We start from the raw sequence: 19,790 nt of genomic DNA, 5'->3' as shown, positions 1-19,790 counted from the left end.
TGTATTTCAAAAGAGTGAGTCAAATATCATGTTTTTATGTCAAAACTGACCGAACTACGCAGGTCTGATTCTCACCTCATGTGGGACATGTAGGCAACCCACATAAGGTTCGGCCTCATTTTTACAAATAATAAAATAAAGTGTGGTTTAGGGCTTTGGTCAAAATAATAAGCCGACCCAGCTTCGGTTGTATTTTAAGCCGTTTCTTACCGGAATAGCCTTAGATTACCTTTCAATTGTCGAAAGGCTATTTTCGGGAGGAACGGGCAAGTCTGTCTAAAAGGTGTCTTTTCCAATAAAATACTTTCCCCTGGCCTCAAAAATTTGTTTGGAATTGCGAAGGGGCCATGTTTGCAAAAATAATCATTTTTGCTTAAGTAGCATAAAAGGGGTCTTTGTTAGTCCTTTTATTAAAAAATGGTCTTGCAAAAAGAGTCCACAAGAGTCAACCCTAACCTTAACCCTACGCAGGTACAAATGAATACTGTCCAAAACCCGTCACAAATGAGTACTGCCCAGGACCCGTCACAATCTGTCATAGAACGGGCTTAGTTGCAGTTTCGTAGGTGGTGGGATGACTTAGGTGAAGATGGCCGGGATTGGGTGAAAGAACAGTTGGGTTCCCTTATAACATCATGTGCATCAAACCCCGGGAGGATTTAATCAAAGCCTTGGTAACCTTTTCGGATCCCGTCCACAATGTGTTCTGTTTCTCGGATTTTGAGCTCACCCCCACTCTGGAAGAAATGGTCGGGTATATTGATTTTGGCCAAGAGTTAAGAAAGCAGCAACTCATATTCCCAAGGGCTCCCTCTGTGCACAAGTTCTTAGATCTTCTGAATATTAGTAAACAAATGAATAAGACCCACGTGAGCAAAGAATGTTGTTCTTTCTACTTCTTCTACTTTAGGTTCGGGCAATCAGCCGAGTTTGAAACACATGAAAAGGGGTTGAATAACAAACAAGACAAGAGCACATGGAAAATTCATCATGGGTTTGCCTTTATCGTGGCATTTTTAGGAGTCATGATCTTTCCAAATGCGGAGGGCACAATAGACACTTGTATGGCCAGAATCACACAGATTCTCGTCACCAAAAAAGATCACACACTTGTCCCGTTAGTGCTGGCAGACATTTACCGGGCGTTAACCTTGTGCAAATCTAGGGCTCAATTCTTCGAGGGTTGCAATATTCTTCTTCAAATGTGGATGATCGAACACCTTCTCGATCATCCTAAGTTCATGAGATATGCTTCGGACGGGAACAATTTCATCAAAAATTATGAGGAAAGGGTGGAGACTACAAATCGCCAAAAGGAGTTGAAGCTTGGGTCTCCTATTTAAGAAATCTGAGAGCAAATCAAATTGAATGGACCATAGGATGGCTTCCGGTAACAGAATTCATATACATGACAACTTCAAAAGGATACTTGATAATGATGGGATTGAGGAGTATCCAACCATATGCACTAGAAAGAGTTCTGAGACAACTGAGAAGATATCATGTGATACCCGAAGATGCATATCTAAGTACCCAAGTCATTGAATTACACCTAGAAGCAACACTACCCGAGGCTTTAGTTCAATAGGATTGGAATGGTTGTCGGTATCTAAAAAGTGACACCCAGGTACCAGACCTGGCTAGGGGCAAAGTTGATCCCAATTATGTTGCTTGGTTTAAAAGAAGGTTTTATGTGAACAATGAGCCAAAGCCTGAGCCCAAGCCCGAGAGGCCTGCCAAAAGGCCCCATGTTCAAACTTTTGTTGACAAAATTCAGGAAAGGTTGGCTTGAGAAGAAAAGGAAAAGAAATATCAAGCCAACATCCATGCTTTGCGAGAAGAGTTAAGAAATGTCACCTTCAATAATGATCTACAGGCACGAGAGGCCGAGGGTGAAAGAAAAAAGGTGTGTCCAAGAAAATGAAGCCCTTAGAGCCCAAGTTTGAAAACTGAGAATAGCAATCGAGAACTTGGACAGAAGCAGAAAAGATGAAAGGCTCATCTACAACCTTACACAAAAGGTACATGACTGTGAAGATTATTTGCAGAAAACTGAGTCTGAGCTAGCAAAAGTATGAACAAAGTTGGCCAAAAATACAGAAGTACGGGTAGCATCCATTCAACAGATGAAAGAAAGATATGAAAGAGGGGTCTCAGGTTGGGAAAAGGAGATTAACAACCTCGAAGGTAAAATGGCTAAACAAGCCAAGAGCTTCAAAGCCGAGAGAGACCATTGCTATGATTTGACGGCACAGCTAGAGGGAGACCCACAACATTTGAAAGAACAGAATCATACCGCCACCCAGGTTTTAGAGGCTAGATCCTAGCAAATTGGGCGTTTGTTGCAAGAAAAGGGCATCATAAGGGAAAGGGTCAGAAGAATCGCCGACTACATCATGATGAAATGCAGCGAGTGTGAGGATATGACAAGGTCCATGTTCTTCGCCATGGTAATGATCTTTTTCCGCCAGATAATGGAGGATCTCTATCGTCTCCAAAATGACATAGCGCGTAGGCCCGCAGCAAGACCAGTTGGTGTTCCTAGGACAGGGTTGGAGGCACTGATGTACTCTTGATTGTATTTTCTTTTTCGAGTCTGTATTTTCATTTTTAAAGTATGTTTCAAGTCTGTTTGAAGTTTTAAATTCCTAGAAAAAGTATGTTTCGAGTCTTTTATAATTCAGTAAAGTAGAAGTTGTATTAATGAAAATTTGGAAAACCCCAAAATATTGTTTCTTTATTTTTCGCATTTATTTCTTGAACTATGTGATGATTTGATTCACGCGGCATCGTGATACATAGGCAATCCTCAACGGATCCGGTCATGATTTTGTAAATAACTCAAATGAAAGAAAAACCAAAAAAGAAAAAGAAAGAAAGCAAAAGAAAAACCAAAAGAAAAGCGAGAAAAGCAAGAAACGAGAGGAAAGAAAAGAGAGGAAGACGGGAATAAGAGGAGAAGCATTAAAAAGCCAAAGTGGAAAGAAAGGAAAAGTGGAGAGATAAACAAAAGCCGGGATGAAACACGCAACTGTTGCGAAACATGTAGAAACACATTTAGCTGTATAGGTGTATCATACCCCAATGTGCGATTACCTATGTGTTATTTGCTTCAAACTAACCGGTTTATTGTCTACTGTTGAGTTCAAGGTTCCATATTAAGGTGGTTGGTTTTGTGGTAATCTGGATTCACATCTGTACTTTACAAGATCAAAAGGAAGTGTAGAAATGTCATCAGAAATTCATCTGCCAACAGTTCCTATCCTGGAGGATAGCCCGATCTCGGCCATCCCAACTTCAGAGTCAGCAACTACTGAGGAAAATAGAATTCTGCGTCTCCGCATGATGGAAACGTGGGATGCCTGGTCCAATGACAGAGAGCCACCTAGTGCGATACCTGGATTCCCTGAGTTACTTCCCAGGGCAAGTGGGACTTCCAACGTCCCAATAAGTTATTCGAACACCTCACTTGGATATCCTACCATCTCAGCCCACTTTGCTGGAACACCTTCTGAGGTTCGCCCCCAGGTGTTGATTTCAGGTGCGGCCTCCAACATATTCACTACACCACCTTGTTCGGCCACAGAACAACCTACTTTGCCTAGGCCTAGTTTTGATCCATCTTCTTTCACCTTCCAAGTACCATCCTTCCCATCAGAACCTACCCAGTTCACTACTAATGCTCACCCTCAGCCACCCCGGTACGAGTTTACCGCAGGACAGGAGAAAACTACAAAGAACCCTGAATAAGAAGAGATTACCCAAAAAATGAGGAGCATGGAGAAGAGTCTCAAAAATATATAGGGTTTGAGCGAGCAAAAAAGTGTACCCTACACTGATCTGTGTATGTTCCCACACGTTCCTTCACCCCTGGGTTTCAAAACCCAAAAGTTTGAAAAGTATGACGGGCATGGAGATCCCATAGCCCACCTCAAGAGGTACTGCAACCAATTGCGGGGAGCAGGTGAAAAAGAGGAGCTTCTCATGGCTTATTTTGGAGAGAGCCTGGTCGACATTGCTTCTGAATGGTACATGGATCAGGATATATCTCGTTGGCATATTTGGGACGACATGGCTCGGGATTTTGTCAGGCAGTTTCAGTATAACATCGACATAGCCCCTGACAGGAATTCGTTGTCGAATCTCAAGAAGAAGTCCTCGGAAAGCTTTCGAGAGTATGCTATCAAATGACGCGAATAAGAAGCTAGAGTCAAGCCTCCAATGGATGAAACAGAGATGGTTAGTGTTTTTCTCCAAGCCCAAAAGGCTGATTATTTTCAGAATATGATGTCTGCGATGGGGAAACCATTTGCCGAGGCCATTAAAATTGGTGAAATGGTAGAGAATGGTCTAAACACAGGGCACATATTGAGTCAATCTGCTATAAAGGCTACCTCCTAAGCAATTCAAGGCGGGTCTGGAGGTGTGACGAACCGAAAGAAGAAGGAAGAAGTGGCAATGGCAACTTCAAGTGTAATAAAACCCCGTCCACCTAGAAATTACTTCTCTACAAACACCCCACAACATTACTATCCCCATCAGGATGTGGCCTATGCTATGGTTCCTCAGCCATACGCAGTGATGAATGCCCAGCCCTACGTTAGGCCACAATAACAGTTCAACCAAAACCGAGCTCCATTTCCCAGAAATCAACCTCCTCGCCAAGCTCAGTATAATCCCCAACCTCCACAAAATAATTTCCCCTATAATGCCCGTGCCCGGGAGCTACCTAGGAGAACGAACTTTACGCCCAATGGTGAGTCATACTCTAGTCTTTTCCCAAAACTTGTCCAGATGGGTCTGTTGCAGCACGTACCCCAAACCAGGCAGAACCCAGAGTTGCCCTCCTACAGAGCCGGTACTTGATGTGCTTACCATTCGGGAGAGGAAGGGCATGATACAAACGACTGTTGGACCTGAAAAAGGCTATTGAAAATCTATAGAACAAAAACAGATAGTGCTAAAGGACGAAGACATTCATAATGTGACCAACAATCCATTACCGGCTCACAACAACTGATCAGTTATTGGGATAATTTGCGAAGATAAGGAGTTCGATCCTGCTTTGAAAGCCATAATTGCAATCGCTAATGTTGAAAGGAAGCCAAAGGCTGTTGCAAAACAAGACAAGGGGGAGAAGAAGAGTAAACCCACCCCTCAAAATATAGAAAAGAAAGTGGAAACCAAAACTAGGGCAACGCCCTCAAAAGATGCCATTCTTTATGTTCCCCGGGGTCACAAGAAAGAAAAAAAGTCCTTGAGCCCTCCAAAAAGGTTTAAGCTGAACAAGGGATCTAAAATGTATGTGCCTAAAGGGAACTATGTGGTACGGGGGCCAATAATTTCACCAAGGCTGAATGAGCCCGTTATTATTGGCCGCGCACCGTAGAGGCCCATGATAGATCCTACTGCCGTCCCGTGAAATTATAAATAGGTGATAGTAACCTACAAAAGAAAAGAAGTCCTGGGAGAAGCAAATGAAACTAACCCGGCGGAGAAATACCTCAATCCAGAGGAAGTGAATAAAGCCATGAAGAAGCGTTTTCCACTCAAGAAGCCAGTTAGTGCTGAAGAAGCAGAAAAGTTCTTCAAGAAAATGAAAACTGCAGACTATGAGATAATTGGCCACCTCCGAAAGTCTCCTACTCAGGTCTCTTTGTTGTCTCTGTTAATGAATTCAACCAAGCATCAGAAGGTGTTGATAAAAACCCTCAATAAAGCCTATATCCCAATTGAAACCACTATTGAGAAACTGGAAAGGATGGCAGAAAGATTCTTCGCAATCAATCAGATCTCCTTCAACAAGAATGATTTGCCCCCGGAAGGGGTTGTCCACAATAAAGCCCTCCATCTAACAGTTAAATGTGAGGGGTATTATGTGAAGAGAGTCATGCTAGATGGCGGGTCCGGAGTTGATATCTTCCCTCTCTCAACTTTGCAAAAAATGGAGATTGGGACTGAGAGAATCAGGCCTAACAACGTCTGTGTGCGTGCCTTCGATGGTATCAAAAGAGACACCATAGGTGAGATCGATTTGATCTTGACTATTGATCCTGTGGATTTCGAGGTGAACTTTCAGGTCCTAGACATGGATACTTCCTACAATTTCCTCTTGGGAAGACCTTGGATTCACGCAGAAGGGGCTGTACCTTCCACTCTCTACCAGATGGTGAAATTTGAATATGAAGATTAGGAGATTGTAGTCCATAGAGAGGACGAGCAGTCGATTTACCGGGACCCGTTAGTCCCATGTCTCGAAGCTAGGGAAGGAAGTGAACATATAGTCTATCAAACTTTTGAGGTTGTGGTCGCAGACCAATGTGAATAAGGAAGCCCTTGTCCTCAACCCTTTCTCTCAAATGCGTCAATTATGGTTGCCAAGGAAATGATCAGGCATGGTTATAAACCCGGGAAGGGGCTCGGGATGTCATTGCAAGGAATCATGGAACCAATCACTCTGGCTGCTAGCGAGAAGTTCTTTGGTGTGGGTTTCCAAGCCACGCCAGCTGATGAAACATGGGCAAATGAGTGAAAGAACAACGGTTGGGTCTTGGCTCAGCCGATCCTGTATCTGTTAGAAACTTTCGTCAAGCCCAAGTACAATGAAGAAGAAGAAGAAGATGAGGCCTTCACGGCCAAAGAAATTGAAGAAATCTGTGGGGCTGTGAGGTAGATGTTATATGAAACCCACATGGTTTAGCCGGGAGAAGGCTCGAGCACCGCTGAGGTGCTGTGCATAGGGCCCAATGCCAAGTTGCAAAATTGGAAGGCTACTCCGTTCCCAGTCAGGCGGGAATCCCGGTAGTCCAGTCTTGCCACCTTTTCTACATCACGAGTTATTTCAGGGTGTAACTCGGATGTTTCTTTTAGTTTCCTGTCTTTATATTCCAATGTAAACCCTGTTATCTTCAAAATTCAATGAAATGAAATCAATATTTCATCATTCATCTCTCTTTATTCTTTCTAATTTTTGTTACTTTTTCTTGTTTCTTTTTTCAGTTCTAATAATGCGGCTTTAAATACCATGACATTCTTGCGAACTTCATGCCCAGATCCAAACACGCTGTCTAATTGTGAAATAATGACCAAGAACTGGAATATGATAAAGAAGAGGCTTTTAGGGAAATAAATCGAGAATTGGAACAATTTGAGAATAAGCCTAAGCCAAATCTAAATGAAACTGAGTCGATAAATTTGGGTAATTCAAGAAAAGGTCCAAGAGACCATGATAAGCATTCACACAGATGAAAGAACTAGGGATGCCTTGATCCAACTTTTGTTTGAATTCAAATATATGTTTGCTTGGTCCTACAATGACATGCCAGGATTAAGTATCGATTTGGTGGTCCACAAGTTGCCGACTTACCCTGATTATGCCCCTATCCAGCAAAAGCAAAGAAAGTTCAAAACTGATATCAGTGACAAATTCAAGGAAGAAGTCTCAAAATAGTTGAAGGCAGGGGTGATCCAAGTGGTCCGATACACCACCTGGTTAGCCAATGTTGTTCCCGTGCCAAATAAATATGGGAAGACTCGAGTGTGTGTCGACTACTGAGATCTGAACAAAACAAGTCCCAAGGACAACTTCTCTTTGCCAAACATCCACATCCTCGTTGACAACTGTGCCAAACATGAGATACAGTCTTTCGTGGATTGTTATGCTGGGTATCATTAGGTCTTAATGGATGAGAAAGATGCAGAAAAGACAGAATTTACAACACCTTGGGGAACTTATTACTACAGGGTCATGCCTTTTGGTCTAAAGAATGCCAGGGCAACTTATATGAGATCCATGACTGCTATTTTTCACGACATGATGCATCAGGAAATCGAGGTGTATGTGGAGGATGTGATTATCAAATCTAGAACACAGGTCGACCATGTTCGAGATCTGAGAAAGTTTTTTGAGCGGCTGCGTAAGTATGATTTGAAGCTGAATCCGGCTAAATGTGCATTTGGGGTTCCATCTGGCAAACTCTTGGGATTTATAGTCAGTCGGAGGGGCATCGAGTTAGATCCAACAAAAATAAAGTCTATTCGGGATTTGCCTCCTCCAAAAACCAAGAAAAGGGTTATGAGTCTGCTAGGAAGGTTGAATTACATCAGCCGATTCATTGCTTAGTTGACTTCCACATGTGAGCCCATATTCAAGCTGTTGAAGAAAGATGCAGCAATTAAATGGACATATGAGTGTCAAGAGGCCTTTGACAAAATCAAAGAATATCTGTCGAATCTGCCAGTTTTAGTCCCACCCGAACCTGGAGGACCTTTGTTTTTGTATTTGACAGTCTTGGAGAATTCTTTCGGCTGTATCCTCGGGCAACATTATGTGACCGAGAAGAAAGAACAGGTAATCTACTATTTGAGTAAAAAGTTCACAAGCTATGAAGCTAAATATATCTTGTTGGAAAGGACTTGCTGTGCCTTAACTTGGGTCGCTCAAAAGCATAGGCATTACCTGTTGGCCTACACCACTTACCTCATTACCAGGATGGATCCTTTAAAGTACATATTCCAGAAGCCGATGCCCATAGGGAGGTTAGCAAAATGGCAGATCTTGCTCACTGAATTTGACATAGTCTATGTCACCCGCACGATAATGAAAGCCCAGGCTCTAGGGGGTTACCTAGCTGAAAACCCTGTTGATGACGAATATCAGCCCTTGACTACTTACTTCCCGGACGAGGAGGTGAATTCAACTGAGGTAATATCAGAAGACACCAATGCTTGGAAAATGTTCTTCGATGGAGCTGTGAACGCAAAAGGTGTCGGGATTGGGGCAATTTTGATCTCACCCACTGGTCAACACTATCCAGCCATAGCCCGACTTCAGTTTTTCTACACAAACAACACTGCCGAGTATGAAGCCTACATTATGGGTATGAATATGGCAATTGACGAAGATGTTGAAGAACTATTAATCATGGGAGATTCGGACTTGATTATCCGTTAAGCTCAGGGTGAATGGGAAACCCGGGATGTCAAGCTTATTCCATTTAGGCAACATGTGGAGGATCTTAGTAAATAGTTCAAGTCAGTCGAGTTCAGGTACATTCCTCGTTTTCACAATGAGTTGGCTGATGCACTCGCTACTTTGGCATCGATGTTGCCATATCCAGGCAATCTCCACATTGACCCATTGGAAATCCAAATCCGAGAAAGGCATGGTTACTGCAATACAGTTGAGGAAGAACCGAATGTTCAGCCATGGTATCATGATATCAAGAGATTTATGAAAACTAAAGAATATCCTAATCAAGCTAGTGGAGACCAAAAGAGAACTATTAGACGACTTGCAAGCGGTTTCTTCTTGAGCGGCGAGGTCTTGTACAAAAAGACTCCAAATCTCAACTTATTAAAATGTGTTGACGCTGAAGAGGCCGGAAAAATCATGTATGAAGTGCACGCAGGAGTGTGTGGACCCCACATGAATGGGTATGTTTTGGCAAAAAAAATCCTTCGAGCAGGCAATTATTAGATGACTATGGAAAAGGATTGCTTCAGTTTTGTCCGGAAATGTCATCAGTGTCAGATGCACGGTGATCTAATCCATGCACCACCTACAGAACTGCATCCTATGTCAGCACCTTGGCCATTTGTTGCCTAGGGTATGGACGTCATTGGGCTGATTGAGCCAAAAGCTGAAAAGGATTGGGCTGATTGGCCGTTTTGGTATTCCTACAACTATCATTACGGATAATGCTGCAAACTTGAATAGTCATTTGATGAGGGAGATATGCGAACAATTTAAGATAATGCATCGGAACTCTACCCCTTATCGGCCTAAAGCTAATGGTGCTGTTGAGGCAGCAAACAAGAACATCAAAAAGATTTTGATAAAGATGATCCAAAGTTACAGGCAATGGCATGAAAAATTGCCGTTTGCATTATTGGGATATCGCACTACTGTGCGCACATCAGTCGGGGCAACCTCATATCTTTTGGTTTATGGCACTGAAGCCGTGATACCCGCAAAAGTTGAAATTCCTTCTTTTCGAATCATTGTTGAAGCTGAAATTGAGGACAATGAGTGGGTTAAAACCCGTCTAGAATAGTTAACCCTAATTAATGAAAAGCAAATGGCCACAGTCTGCCACGTGAAGTTGTATCAACAAAGAATGGCCCGTGCCTACAACAAGAAGGTGCGGCCTAGGAACTTTGAAGTGGGGCAACTCATTTTGAGGCGTATTCTCCCCCACCATCAGGAAGCAAAAGGAAAGTTCACTCCTAACTGGAAGGGCCCATTCATTATCAGAAAATTATTGCCAAAAGGGGCGTTGTACCTGGGAGACATCGAAGGAAATGCCCCTGAAACAACTGTAAATGCAGACGCAGTCAAAAGGTATTATGACTAGTCTTACCGCAGCAACAACATTGTTCGATTGGGGTGAAGAAGGCTTTCATTCTCACTATCCTAAACACTCTAATCCTTTGATAACCCTTTGAGCCAGTTACCTTTCTTTCATTACCCTCTTTGGAACCTGAAGCGTTTGTAAAAAAAAAAGAAAAAAAAGAAAAAGAAACAACAAAACAAAATATTTTCCTGAACTACGTTCGTCTTGATTCTGAAAGGTTACGTAGGCAGCCTCTCTGGGGTTCAGTCACACCAAAACAAAAATCCAATTTCTCCCAAAAATAAAACTGAGGCAGATATTATAATGGTTCGACGATAATCCCGCCTGAACAGTTCCAAAGTTGTAATTTGATCCAAATTCTTTTTACCCAAACCTCGTTCAAGTCCTTCCGATCAATCAGTGAAAGGTGTTCAAAATCGGAGAACGCAGTCCGCAATGGGTGCCGTTGATCTAAAAGAAGAAATCCCTCACCACCATTGGCACTGAAAGAGTCCTGGCAAGGTTTCTCAGTTTTAAAACATGGGTCGTAATGGGTTTATGAGAAGTTGGATAGTTGTGCAGATTGGGTATCCAGTCCAAGAAGCATGTCATGTCTATTGAAGTCTGCATGCACTCCAGATAAGTCCCTCTTTCCTCCCCGAAAGGGACACTTCTCCTTAAATTCACTTTCTTGTCCTTTGTTTACTTTTCTTTGAATCCCTTTCGGTCTAACTCTGTACCGAAACTAATACAAAAAAGGTGGCAAGATTGGTTTTACAGGGTTATGCTTAATAAAATCCAACTCCAAAGGAAAGCACCCAGCCCCAGCGGGTGCATCAGGTCGATCCCGACTGGCCATAATAGCCGATGCTCCGAAGTCAAAACTATCGAAAATGAAAGAAATCCAAAGTCAAACGCCCCTAGAGGCAGAATAAGATGAAAAGGCCAAAATCCCACACGGGTGAACCGTCATGTGAAATTTTGGAAAGTTGATTTCCTCGGTTTCAGAAGAGAGATCAATCTTCAGAAATCCAGCAAATAGCAGAGGTTCTCAACAAAAGAGTTGGGCCGAGATCAAGTGATCAAAAAAAATCAAGGCAACAAAATCAACCACAGTTTCAAACTAACAATTGTTTTTTGTTTGAAAACTTGAAACATGTGCAATCCAAAACAACCTTGCAAGAAGCATGTGCAACCAAAAAGAAATGCTCAAGTGCTACAAACAACTTTGTAGCAACAATGCATAAAAAGGGAAGTCCTCTCCAATTTTTTTCTGCATTTACTCATTCCATGAAAATAAAAAAAAAGAAGAAAGGATAAAACAAAACAAAATAGAAAAAAGAGATAAGAAGAAAAATTCAAAAACAAAATGGTAGCTTAGGATCCCCAATCTCAATTTTAAGCTTTGCCAACATAGGGTCTCCACTCCCTAGTTGAGTTTATTTTAGACATAGGGTCTCCACTCCCTAGTCGTCTTTCCAACATAGGGTCTCCACTCCCTATTTGAGATTATTTTAGACATAGGGTCTCCACTCTTTAGTCGCCTTTTGCCAACATAGGGTCTCCACTCCCTATTCACCTTTTGCCAACATAGGGTCTCCACTCCCTAGTTGAGATTATTTTAGATATAGGGTCTCCACTCCCTAGTCGCCTTTTGCCAACATAGGGTCTCCACTCCCTAGTTGAGTTTATTTTAGACATAGAGTCTCCACTCCCTAGTCGCCTTTCCAACATAGGGTCTCCACTCCCTAGTTGAGATTATTTTAGACATAGGGTCTCCACTCCCTAGTCGCCTTCTGCCAACATAGGGTCTCCACTCCCTAGTTGAGGTTATTTTAGACATAAGGTCTCCACTCCCTAGCCGCCTTTTGACAACAGAGGGTCTCTACTCCCTAGTTGAGTTTATTTAGACATAGGGTCTCCACTCTCTAGTCGCCTTTTGCCAACATAGGGTCTCCACTCCTTAGTTGCCTTTTTCCAACATAGGGTCTCCACTCCCTAGTTGAGTTTATTTTAGACATAGGGTCTCCACTCCCTAGTCGCCTTTTGACAACATAGGGTCTCCACTCCCTAGTTGAGATTATTTTAGACATAGGGTCTCCACTCCCTAGTCGCATTTTGCCAACATAGGGTCTTCACTCCCTAGTTGAGTTTATTTTAGACATAGGGTCTCCACTCCCTAGTCGCCTTTTGCCAACATAGGGCCTCCACTCCCTAGTTAAGATTATTTTAGACATAGGGTCTCTACTCCCTAGTCGCCTTTTGCCAACATAGGGTCTCCACTCCCTAGATGAGATTATTTTAGACATAGGGTCTCCACTCCCTAGTCGCCTTTTGCCAATATAGGGTTTCCACTCCCTAGTTGACTTTTAGTATAGATATAGGGTCTCCACTCCCTAATCTCTTTTCCTCAAGGATACACAATCCTAATTTTATTGCTTTCAATAAGAAATAGTTTAGATTTTGTTACAATAACTCACGAAATTTCTCTAGTGAAAATTGAGGTAGACAATTTCGTTCGTTTGTCTTTTTTGGTGCCTGAGCAGGTTTCTACCATGAGGCACAAGGTTCGAGATGACCAAAAGAAGAAATCTCAACCAAATAAAAGAAGAAAAAAGAACAAAAAGAAGTGAACTCAAAGTGCAGAAGCAGAGAAAGATGCATTCTCAAGATATGATTGAAGTCATAAGCTTCGCATGTACCGACTTGATCCAAAAGCTGAAAAATGAACCAGCATTCACAGCTAATGAGCATCAAGATTCAGACCTGAGTTTGCAGGAAGAACCAGTCAAGACTCAAGATCGAGCTTCAGCAGATTTATAGATAGGAATCTTGTAACTCGTAGTTGATAGGATTAGCTAGTTTAGCTTCTTATATTTCATTTTGGTGTAATAAGGAGCTTAGCAAGCAGTAGCAACAACAACAATAGTGAAATCACAGCTTCCCGGTAGTCCCAGCTACTAAAACTTCCAGAACTACACTAATCTGATTCCTTTGTAGCCAAGGATATGTAGGCAACCTATGAAGCAAGGTTCGGTTAGTTTCTTTTCAAAAAATGCTTCTCATGGAGTTTCAAACGGGCAAAAATCCCTCATAATCGCTCAGTTTATCTTTTCTCGAAAACCCTTCGTGTCTACGAGCAAAGAGGGAAAGCTATGAGCACGTGATATTTGCCCCACATAAATTACTCCTACAGAATCCCAAAGAGTTACATTTTTCTTTTAATTGTTTGCCATTTTAGGAATTATTGTAGAATTTTCTTAATTATTTGCATTTTTCTATGCATGTTTAATTTTATTTAATTCATAAAAATACAAAAGTACATTGCATTTGCATTTAGGATTTATTTTTACATTTTTAAGTTAATTAGTAAATTAGTTATTTTACAAAAATTAAAAATCCCAAAATATAACTCATTTTGGATTTTTAACTTTTTAATTTTGAATTATATAGTTTTTCTTTTAATTTAGGAGTTATTTAATTTTTTGTAAATACTATGACTAGTAATCAGCTTAATTTGGTAGATTAATTTAGTTTTAAGAGTTATTTTAGGTTTTAAATTAATTTGGAAAAAAAAGAAAAAGAAAATTAGAAATTAAAAGAAAAGGAATTGAATCAACAAAAGGCTGATTGTTGGGTCAATTTGGCTTGGCCCAGATCAAATTCCGCCCCAAAACCCGTCTCAGTCTAGGCCCAAATCTCCCCTAACCTGGTCCAAATCTCCAGCCTAACCAAACGACGTTGTTCTCACTCCCCTTCATTAGAGCCGTCGATTACATTTGATCAAACAGCCCAGAACTTGCGTTTAGTTCCCCATATAACTATCCGATCGAGCCTTACCCCCGTTTAATCTCTTTTCACTCGTCCTCTCTAACCTTCAGAGACCCCATGAACCCTATATCTGCCGCCTTAAAGTCGTCACCCCCTCCAGTGGCGGCGCCAACCCCAAACCGCCTCAAAATCACACCCCACAACCCTTGGATTCTCCTCTTTCCATAACCAAAAACCACTTCCCTCGAATCCTTCTCCATCTGTTCAAATTTCAGATCTAAGGTCGAAGCCCTAAACCCCAAAATCGCCTTACCCTCGAATATGTAGCATGCAAGGCCTAGACCTCTTAGTTGTCAAGTTTTGAAGGGTGATTTAACATAAAAGTAATGTTGTTTGTTTGTTTTTGACAAAGAACAAATGATTAACATTGGTTTTCTTTAAATCGGGGCATCCAATGATGTTCAAGTTAATTAAGTAATTTTTTTTGCTTTCATTTTATTTTCTGTCCGTTTTTGTTTCACTTTCTATTCCTTTTCTTTTCTTCTCCTCTTCTTTAAGTAGTTTTCTTCTGATTTGAAACCTAGTAAAGGTTCAAATTCTGAACCTAGGTCTTTCCCTTGGTTGGTTTGAGGTCGTATTTGTTCCGTGTGTTTTCTAGTTCTTGTCCAATTTTAAAGGCTGTTCGTTGATTTTTGTTTGGATTATTCATTTGCCTTGCTTATTTGTTATTCATGTCGGTTGGTTTCTGATTTTTGTTTAGTCCATTAGCTTAATTATATTAATCAGAGAGTCCTTCATGTTCTAGTCTTATAATTAGTTTAATTAGGTTTTGTTTTGATTTGGTCATCTAGTTTAATTCTATCTTATTTATGTTAGTTTAAAAAATCAGTCATTTAGACATGCTTTTGGTTTTGAAATCATTTAAGTTAATCTTCTTCTGCTTTTCGTAAATCACTGATATTGATTTCTGATTTGGGTTGGCCATTAGATTTGTCTTTGGGGTCATTCCTGACCTAGTTTCGAGGGAAGCCCATTCATTTTTGGTTTGATCTTGGTTCAGACTTGACCCATGTTGTTTGCTGAGAGTAAACTATAGGTTGAGAATCGGGTCATGGAACATAGGTTCGCTAACGAGTAAGTCTATAGAGTTGGTGAAGATCCTTCAGAAGAGGAAGATTAATATAGCGTGTGTCCAGGAGACTAGGTGGGTCGGATCGAGGGCGAGAAACGTGGATGGGTATAAGTTGTGGTACTCTGGAGTCGTGAGGGGTAAGAACGGAGTGGGTATCCTAGTAGATAGCCATCTTAGGGAGTCAGTGGTAGAGGTCAGGCGTGTGAATGATAGACTAATAACTATTAAATTGGTGGTGGGTGAGTGTACTTTAAACGTCGTTAGCGCGTACGCACCGCAAGTAGGTTGTGATAAGGAGATTAAAAGGCGTTTTTGGGAAGGGTTGGATGACATTGTTCGTAATATTCCACCTTCTGAGAGGTTATTCATAGGAGGGGATTTCAATGGCCATATTGGGTCGTCTGCAGGTGGTTATACTAAGGTGCATGGCGGCTTTGGTTTCGGGGAACGGAACGGAGGGGGCATCTCACTGCTGGATTTTGCCAAGGCATTCGATCTAGTGATTGCAAACTCGAGTTTTCCGAAACGAGAGGAGCATTTGGTTACTTACCAAAGTTCGGTGGCGAAGACTCAAATTGACTATCTCCTCCTCAGGAGATGCGACAGAAGGTTGTGCGAGGATTGCAAAGTTATCCCAGGTGAGACCCTTGCAACGCAACATAGGCTCTTGGTGATGGACGTTAGTATTATGATAAGAAGGAAACAGAGGTCAGTACGAGGCCGCCCGAGGATTAGGTGGGGCTCCTTGACTAAGGTTAAAGCCCAGGAGTTGGAAGGAAGGTTGTCGGCAATGGGAGCTTGGAGAAGTAGTGGGGACGCAAACACTTGTGGTCTACAACGGCGGACTATATAAGGAAGGCGGCGAGAGAGGTGTTAGGGGTATCTTCAGGCCGCACCGGTGGCCACAAAGGAGACTGGTGGTGGAATGCAGTTGTACAAGGTAAAGTGGAAGCGAAGAAGGTGGCTTACCTGCGGTTAGTGGGGAGCACTGGAGAGGAGGAGAAGAGAGCGAACATTGCGAGATATAAGGTTGCTAGGAAGGAGGCAAAGATAGCAGTGACGGAGGAAAAGACGGCAGCTTTTGCTCGTTTGTATGAGGAACTAGGGAACAAAGGCGGGGAGAAGAAGTTACTCCGACTCGCTAAGGTGAGAGAGAGGACGGCTCGGGATTTGGACCAAGTGAGGTGCATAAAAGATGAGGACGACAAAGTTTTGTTGGGGGATGACCAGATAAAGAGGAGATGGCAGACCTACTTTCATAAACTTCTAAATGAGGAAGGGGATCAGGATATTGTACTAGATGAATTGAGGAACGCCGAAAGCCCCCATGTACTAAGTGATTTTTGGGACATTGAGGTCGATGAGGTCATGGAGGCAATGCGTAAGATGAGAAGGGGCAGAGCCACCAGACCAGATGAAATTCCGGTTGAGCTTTGGAGGTGTGTGGGTAGAGCAGGCTTGGAATGGCTTACTAAGTTGCTTAATGTTATATCCAAGACTAATAGGATGCCCGAAGAGTGGAGGTGGAGTACAATGGTCCCGTTGTATAAGAACAAAGGCAATATCCAGATCTGTAACAACTATAGGGGTATTAAATTACTAAGTCATACCATGAAAGTCTGGGAGAGAGTGGTAGAAATGAGAGTGCGAAGGACGGTGTCTATTTCAGACAACCAGTTCGGGTTCATGCCGGGGTGATCTACCACAGAAGCTATTCACCTTATTAGGAGGATGGTGGAACAATACAGGGATAAGAAGAAGGATCTCCACATGGTGTTTATCGATCTAGAGAAAGCGTACGACAGGGTTCCTAGGGAGGTCTTATGGAGATGCTTAGAGGCTAAAGGGGACCCGGTTGCCTACATTAGGGCGATTAAGGACATGTATGATGGAGCTAAGACTCGGGTTAGGACAGCAGGAGGCGATTCAGATTATTTTTCGGTTAGTACGGGGTTGCACCAAGGGTCTGCATTCAGCCCTTTCCTATTTGCCCTGGTGATAGATGCTATAACGCATCATATTCAGGAGGAGGTGCCATGGTGCATGCTAGTTGCTGATGATATAGTCCTAATCGACGAGACACGACGCGGTGTCAGCGAGAGGTTAGAGGTTTGGAGACATACCCTTGAGTCCAAAGGTTTCAGGTTGAGCAGGACGAAGACGAAATACCTTGAGTGCAAATTTGGGGTAGAGACGACGGAAGCGGGAGTGGAAGTGAGGCTTGATTCTCAAGTCATCCCTAAGAGGGGTATTTTCAAGTACCTGGGGTCGTTTATTCAGGGGTCCGGGGAGATCGACGAGGATGTCACACACCGTATAGGGGTGGGGTGGATGAAATGGAGGTTAGCGACGGGAGTCCTGTGTGACAAGAAAGTGCCACTGTTACTGAAAGGTAAATTTTATAGGGCAGTGGTTAGGCCTGCTATGTTGTATGGGACCGAGTGTTGGCCGGTGAAGATCTCACACATCTAGAGGATGAAAGTTGCAGAGATGAGGATGTTGAGGTGGATGTGCGGGCATACAAGAAAGGATAAGATTAGAAATGAAGATATTCGAGAGAAGGTGGGTGTGGCCCCCATGGAGGACAAAATGTAGGAAGCAAGACTCCGATGGTTCGGGCACATTCAGAGGAGGAACACTGATGCACCGGTGAGAAGGTGTGAACGACTGGAGGTGGTGGGTACGAGGAGAGGTAGAGGGAGACCTACGATGTATTAGGGGAGAGGTGATCAGGCAGGATATGGCGCGACTTAGGGTTACTGAGGACATGGCCCTAAACAGGGAATTGTGGAGATCGAGCATTAAGGTTGTAGGTTAGGGGAAATTGTGATGTCTTTTTTACAATGCACTAGAGTGAGGCTATCTAGTTAGGAATTAGTCTTAGAATGCTATTGATCAACTACTGATGATGTGCTTTATCTTCTGTGTATTAATACCTTACATCTTTCTCGTATTTCCTATATCTCTTATATTGCTGTTATTTTGTTTTTTATGGAATTTATGTTATGTTATGGATTTTACGGTATTTTATGTTGTTTTATTATGAGTCTATTGATAGTACTAATATAGTGTCTCTTGTTGCCTCTTTGAGCCGAGGGTCTCCTGAAAACAGCCTCTCTGCCCCTCGGGGTAGAGGTAAGGTCTGCGTACATATTATCCTCCCCAGACCCCACTTGTGGGATTACACTGGGTTGTTGTTGTTGTTTGTTGTTGGTAATTGATAAAAACTTGAAAACAATTCTGCTGCTCTAGAAAGCTTCTATAAAGAGGCCTATTTCTTCACTTTCAAGTCAGATTTTAGAGATTAAAAAACTGAAAAAATTAGAAACGGCTGAGCATCTTGAGATCTTGAAAATATTGAAAATCATTCAAAATTTGTTTGCTTTGATTCTTAAAGTTCCTTTGTTAGTCAGAATTTCTAAAAAAAGGGCTCCAAAGATTTGTTCTCATCTGAGTTTTAGACTGTTGAAAGAAGCTGGTTTTGTTGAGTTTTGAGTTGATTCTGCTGCTGCTGCTAATTCTTCATTCTCTTTGTTTTCTTTCTCTTGCATTCCACGTATTTTTCGAACCATGGCTAACATATGAGGTGTAATATGCAATATGAATGAAGATACATGATGAAAACAATTTGTGCTACTGAATTCTTGTTTCCCTGCTTCTTCATTTCATTCACGTTTGTAATAACTTAATTTATGTGTACTCCATTAGCTTTTCTTATGTTGAGTATGTGATATAAGGTGATTGCCTTTGTTCTTTCGTCTGATTCTGCTGAAGGCTGGTGATCTCTAGATTCAAGATAGTTGACATGTTATTTTCATAGGATTTTTGCTTATTGCTTGTATTAAAGAGGTTTTGGTTAAAGTTTAAAGGTCATTACAATTATTTATAAGGTAGTTTGGGATTGGATTAAGTAAGAATGATATACAGTTTTGTCTTCATGTCACTAACTTAATCAATTTTAAAAATAATATTTATTTTAAACGTGTAAAGTGGTGTTGTAGTTTTTTAAAGCTTATTTTTACATTATTATTACTGTGCATCGATGATAATCAGTTTGAGCTCAAATGGTCTTTTTAAAGTTTTAAATGTTTCCATATTATTTAGTTTTTTTGGTTATTTATCATAAAAATGGGATTTACTTCGGGCCTGGGCTTGAGGTCTTTTGCATATGGGAATTGTATGCCATGTGTTGGTTAGGTTTGTTTCTCGAGCCCAACATCACATCTAATTGCTATTGTTGGGTTTTACCTACAGCAGGCCTGTACAAACGCATGAAGGCATATGCATAATTTCAGTAGTTGCGTAAAATTGGTTGTAAAATCTTAGACTAAAGTAATTCTTTTAATTTGAGGCATGCCATTTTCACCATATCATCCATGGCCCTCATATGATTTATTAATTTAGTATTAATTAAGTTTGAATAATGGTAGATTGCTTTAAGCGCGTATTGATTAGTTTAGATTGCCTCTAAAAATGCCTATTCCCTTTTAGACTTGAGGTGTGCCATAAGCAAAATTAGATAACCCATGGCCCTCGTATAATTAGTAATAACT

This window comes from Nicotiana tabacum, chromosome 3 (assembly GCF_000715075.1).
Source record: "Nicotiana tabacum cultivar K326 chromosome 3, ASM71507v2, whole genome shotgun sequence".
NCBI lineage: Eukaryota > Viridiplantae > Streptophyta > Magnoliopsida > Solanales > Solanaceae > Nicotiana > Nicotiana tabacum.
The sequence above is the reverse complement of the archived record's forward strand: the minus strand, read 5'-3'. Positions refer to the sequence as shown.